Source organism: Dasypus novemcinctus, chromosome 1, assembly GCF_030445035.2.
Source record: "Dasypus novemcinctus isolate mDasNov1 chromosome 1, mDasNov1.1.hap2, whole genome shotgun sequence".
Taxonomy (NCBI): domain Eukaryota; kingdom Metazoa; phylum Chordata; class Mammalia; order Cingulata; family Dasypodidae; genus Dasypus; species Dasypus novemcinctus.
This window is the reverse complement of record NC_080673.1, coordinates 193,523,841-193,529,332: the sequence shown is the minus strand read 5'-3', so window position 1 is coordinate 193,529,332 and position 5,492 is coordinate 193,523,841. Positions and strand designations below refer to the sequence as shown.

Sequence of the window (5,492 nt, the reverse complement as noted above, 5' to 3'; positions counted from 1 at the left end):
GAAATCAGCAAAACCCAGAAGAGAACAGAGAGGCCAGGAAAGGCCTCCATGTGCCTTGCCATGTGACAAGCTCAAGACCAAGTATCTCCAACAGCCAGCCTGAGAACACCACATCTTTGGGGAGAAAACATTGCATTAATTTGGACTTTCCTTTAGCCTCTGTTGGAGAAAAACAGCACTCACTGGGACATGGAAACTGATATGACTGCAGGCAGGAAATTAATTGAGAAGCTCTCCCAATGGAGGGAGTCTGAAGAATAGACTTCAGCCCAATCCTGGAAGGGGGGATTTGAATTTATACAATATTTTCCTAGGTGGGGAAATAAGAGTCAGTGGAAGGGGGTTGAGGGTCTGAGTGAGGTGCAGGGGCCAATAGAAAGGTATGGCTAGAAGGTAGTGGGTTAGGGAGTCATGTTTTCTTGGAATGCTGGAGGAACAGGTGTTGCTTTGATCTGCAGGAAATGAAGGTATTTATCTCACTTTACTTTCATTTCCACGTGGTTTCTTTGCTCAACCTTTGGGGAGGTGCTGTGCTTTCAGACACACAGGTTATGAGGGGGGCTTGTCTTTCCTCAGTGCATGTCAGGGGGAACTGAGTCACAGCTTGTTAATTACAGCAAATCTAATGAGAGGGAACCTCTAACAGCCTCAAAACTGTAAGTAAATAAATTCCAATTGTTCAAGCCAAAAAAAAAAAAAAGGGAAGGGAATGGAAGAAAAAAGAAAAGAAAAGAAAAGAAAAGAAAAGAAAGGCATCCTTGTATGGGTAACACCGGTGAACTCATGGGATTTCATCCTGGTTTTTCTATTTTTTTTTTTTAATATAATTTTTTTTTATTGACTTTGTAATAATATTACATTAAAAATATATATGTGAGGTCCCATTCAACCCCACACCCCCACCCCCCCTCTCCCCCCCCAACAACACTCGTTCCCATCATCATGACACATCCATTGGATTTGGTAAGTACATCTTTGGGCACCTCTGCACCTCATAGACAATGGTTCACATCATGGCCCATACTCTCTTCCATTCCATCCAGTGGGCCCTGTGAGGATTTACAATGTCCGGTGATTACCTCTGAAGCACCATCCAGGGCAGCTCCATGTCCCAAAGACGCCTCCACCTCTCATCTCTTCCTGCCTTTCCCCATACCCATCGTCCACATGTCCACTTTTCCCAATCCAATGCCACCTCTTCTATGTGGACATTGGATTGGTTGTGTCCATTGCACCTCTATGTCAAGAGGAGGCTCAGATTCCACATGGATGCTGGATGCAATCCTCCCATTTTCAGCTGTAATCACTCTAGGCTCCATGGTGTGGTGGTTGTCCTTCTTCAACTCCATCTTAGCTGAGTGTGGTAAGTCCAATAGATCAGATTGTAGGTGCTGGAGTCTGTTGAGGCTCAGGACCTGGCTAAAAATATGGAACGCTTCACGAATTTGCGTGTCATCCTTGCGCAGGGGCCATGCTAATCTTCTCTGTATCGTTCCAATTTTAGTATATGTGCTGCCGAAGCGAGCACCTGGCTTTTCTATTTTAATTCCAAGGGAACATGGACTCATCCTGCCACTCTGTGGGATGACAGATCATAGGTCTCTTTCTTGTCTTACTGAAAATGTCAGCTCCAAGTACACATTTCAATTTAATAGTTACATTCCTACTGTCCTTCTAAAAATTTAACTACTGTTTTAATTGATAAATTAAATATTATTAGTTTTAAAACTATGAAATTGCTGTTTTGGCAGGCCAAAAATGATAGAATATTGGTGGTTTCATATGATTTAGCTTACTACCCTGTATAGTGAATAATTTTTAAAAGTACAAAGGATACAATGTTACTTAGGTCTCTCTCCCCTTCCAACCTGCTGATCCTCTCCCCAAAGGCACTCACTATTGTTTGTGGTGTTCATTGAAAAAAGCTTGCACACATATCAATTTATAAACACATGGAAGTATGATGTGCACACTGTTTTGGTTTTTTACCTTTATTTATTCATTCTCTTAGAAATCATTCCATCCCACTTCATTCTTGTTCTTTTTTAATCGGCTTCTATGGATATGTCAGTTGTTTCTAGTCTTTTGCTATTATAAACAATGCTAAATTGAACACCCTGGCCCAGGCATCTTTGTTACATGGCACTATATGTAGGATAAATCTCTACAAGGGAAATTATTAGGCCAGAGGACCTGGGATTTTACATTTTAATAGTGACAAATTATCCTCAAAATGGGTTGTACTAATTTATATTCTCCCCAGCAGTCTCATCTCTGTGGTCTATGCTTTGTGGTCAATCAAAGCTTTGTGCTTCCCTCAGGACCTCAAGATACTCTTGGTCACTAACTTCTGTTGATTTGCAATGCTAAACTAAAGCAGAGAGGCCCAGGCTGTGTTACCTAGCTTGTTGGCTCTCAGGTTCCTTCTCCACTCTTTCCTTCACTGCTTCTTTGGGGTCCGGGGTCAGGCATTTCTTAGGCTCCCTTAGCCCACTTGTTTTGGGTTAGGTTTGCTGAGTGGGATGGACGGAGAGGAGAAGCCAGAACTTTTTTCTCCCTTTCCTCTCTCGACTTCCGGTGGCACTTCACTTCCGGCGGTCGCAGTGATTCCAGCACCCCTCAGCTGGCTCCTCCATACAAGGTCCCTGGACCAGCCCCATCCCCTGACCCCCGATCCCCCTCCTCTGGGGACTCCACGTTGGTCTCTGTAGCACTAGAGCTGGTAGTGCCAGGCTCCAGCTGTCGGACTGCCTCCTGATGTCATGTTTGCCCTTTCAGCTTTTCTAATATCTGTGAAATTCATTTGCCATTTTTAGTCCTCTCCTTTTAATTACTTGCCTTGTCTTTGTTTTCTGGTTTGTTTGCTTGTTTTTTCCCCTTAACTGGACATTGAATTGATACACTCCAATTGCTTGATAAGGGTGAGGAGAAAGTTTGCTGGTAGACTGTCTTACCATAATTTACAATACATCCATATACTGAACACTATTCAAACTTAAAAGATGTGCAGAAACAAACGTATTGACAAAAATGTTCGTGATATTTTAAGTGAACCAACAAGCTATAAAAGTACGTGATAGCATGATTCAATTAAATATCTAACTGTGTCTAATCTATATCTAATGTTTAAAAGGGGTTTTGAGAGGTAGCCACCCAAGTGTGACCAGCGTGGTCACTAAGTGGACAGGGTTGATTCTTTCTTCCTTGTACTGTTTGTACATTCTGGTTGGTTGTTGTTGTCATGTGCATGAATTACTTGTGCGTTATAAGAGATGACTAGCACATTCTTTCTTCCTTCCTCCCCTCTTTGAATGCCCCTTTTGAAGTGGACATTACCCTTGGGTGAAGGTGTACATGTGTAAGGGTAGGGAAGTGAGGCAGATCACACCTCAGCTTCCTTTCAGCAAATACCAGTTATCTGTCACCTTCTACCAGTCAGGGCTTAGGAGGTTGAGGAAGAAGGATAAAAGGGAAGAGGGAAGGGAAAGGGAGATGAGGGTAGCCACAGAACCTTCCCACTTAGCAGATGCTGGGCTTGTCCATCATCAGGAGAGCAGGGGGTGTGGGAGGCATTGGCAGAAGGAGGCAGTGCCTGGGGTGGGGCAGCAGCAGCTATTACTGGGGGACCAGAAGCTGGGAAGGGGTTTCCTACACTTGTCCCAGCTGGCCTGTCCCTCATCATCTCTTTGATGTTCTGTCTCTTAGACCTGGTCCTCCTTCCTGGAACCTGCCTCCATTTTGCCTTTGCATTTGACTGGTGCCTCCTCTCCTTCAGCTAACATTTCTGTCATTTCAGGTGATGCTCCTGACTCTACATCTGCCTTCCAGCTGCTGACCCATTTTTGGTTCCATGGTCTAATAAGGATGAGTCACCACACACTTGACTATGTGCTAGAAACATTCTAAAGCACTTTGTAAGTATCATCTCATCAAATCTTCCCGACACTCTGTAAAGGTGGTGAATACCACTCCTCCATTTTACGGATGAAAAGATGCAGAGAATCAAAAGTAAAATGACTTTCCCAAGGTCCAGAAGTGGGTTTCAAACCCACATCCCTGTTTTTTCTACTATCCTGTCCCATCTTTCTAGAAGTTTCCTTCACATCTGTATCTATGCTTGAGAACATGGGCTTTGGAGGCAGGTGGCTCTGCCTCCTCCTCACCCCGTGACCCCCTGGCAAGTGACAAACCTCACAGTGCCCCATGGTCCTCATTTGTAGAAGAGCCCCATCAAAAGGCTCGTTATGAGGATGAAATGGAATAATGCAGGGAAAGCACTTTGAATATTTCTGAGCAGAAAGGACCTTGGTCACACATTGTCATCAGCTGGGGAGCTTTAAAGCTCAGTGAGCTTGCCACCACTACAAGGCTGGGGCAATTGGGCTGGGCATTAGGGCCTTCTAAAGCTTCCCAGGTGATGGTAACCTGCACCAGGGTTGGGAACGACTGCCCTCAGCACAAAGGAAGCACCTAATAAGTGCGGGCTGTGATCGTTTCATCCTCTGACTTAGGTAGGGCTTCCTGACCTCACACCTGCTTCTGCTCTGGACCTGTGATCCCCTGACCCAGATCAAGTCCCCAGAGTCTGAGGGCTTCAACCTCAAGCACTCAGACCACAGTGCTGTTCTGGAAGGGCCTGCCTGGGCCATTAGATCCCTGCTCTTGGCAAATCCAACCATAGCCTGGGGCTGCTCGTTCTTGGCATTTAGCAACCCAAATGCCCAGTTCCAGGAAAGACAATTCTAGAGCACCTATTTTAGTGGGAGTGGGGGTAGAAGGAGGCAGTGCCTTTGGGCCTGAGGGGCCTAAATGCTCCTGGAACCCTCCTCGGGTTTGAGCAGCCTGGGCTGATTCCAGTGGGCCTCTGCCATTTGCCTTGGACAGCCAGTTCTGATGCTTATGGTCTCTCCACCAAGCCACACCATACCTGGGGGCTAGCTTCTAAAGTTAGTCCTACAGTTGTGAAACTGATTTTGGTAGAAATTACTTTTAATGGCCGCTCTTTGGCTGCATACCAGATGAAGTCATTGGCTTGTGTTTTAGTTTGCCAAAGGACTGCTGATGCAAAGTACCAGAAATGACTTGGCTTTTATAAAGGGTATCTAATTGGGGTAAAAGCTTACAGTTCTGAAGCTGTGAAAAGTCCAACTCAAGGCACCATAAGAGGTGCTTTCTCACCCAAGTCAGCTGCCAGATGTTGAAGCAAGAGGGTAGACAATCTCTGCCTGGTCTCTGCCATCCCTTTGGGCTGGCCTGTCTCCCTGAGCTCAGTTGAGGGCAACCAGTCACAGGACTTGTCTCTTATAGGGCCTCCTCTCTCAGTCTCGGGTGCTCCACGTCCCCCCCTGGGTTCATCAGACAAATGGCCCGTCTCTCCTAGGACCCTTGGCTGTTTGAGTCTCTCCTTTCTGTCACATTGCAAGATCAAAAATGGCAGAGCTCTCTTTTCTGGTGTGTATCCATTTATTCTTGGACCAAACAAGAGGGTGGAG

At 45.6% G+C, this 5,492-nt stretch overlaps 1 non-coding gene across 1 annotated transcript; it reads right to left on the bottom strand.

Moving 5' to 3' along the window:
* Nucleotides 1-1,421: 1,421 nt before the first annotated feature.
* On the bottom strand, nt 1,422-1,528 carry LOC111763357 (U6 spliceosomal RNA). Its single transcript, XR_002796239.1, has one exon. It is a non-coding gene; the product is annotated as a U6 spliceosomal RNA (small nuclear RNA).
* Nucleotides 1,529-5,492: the final 3,964 nt, after the last annotated feature.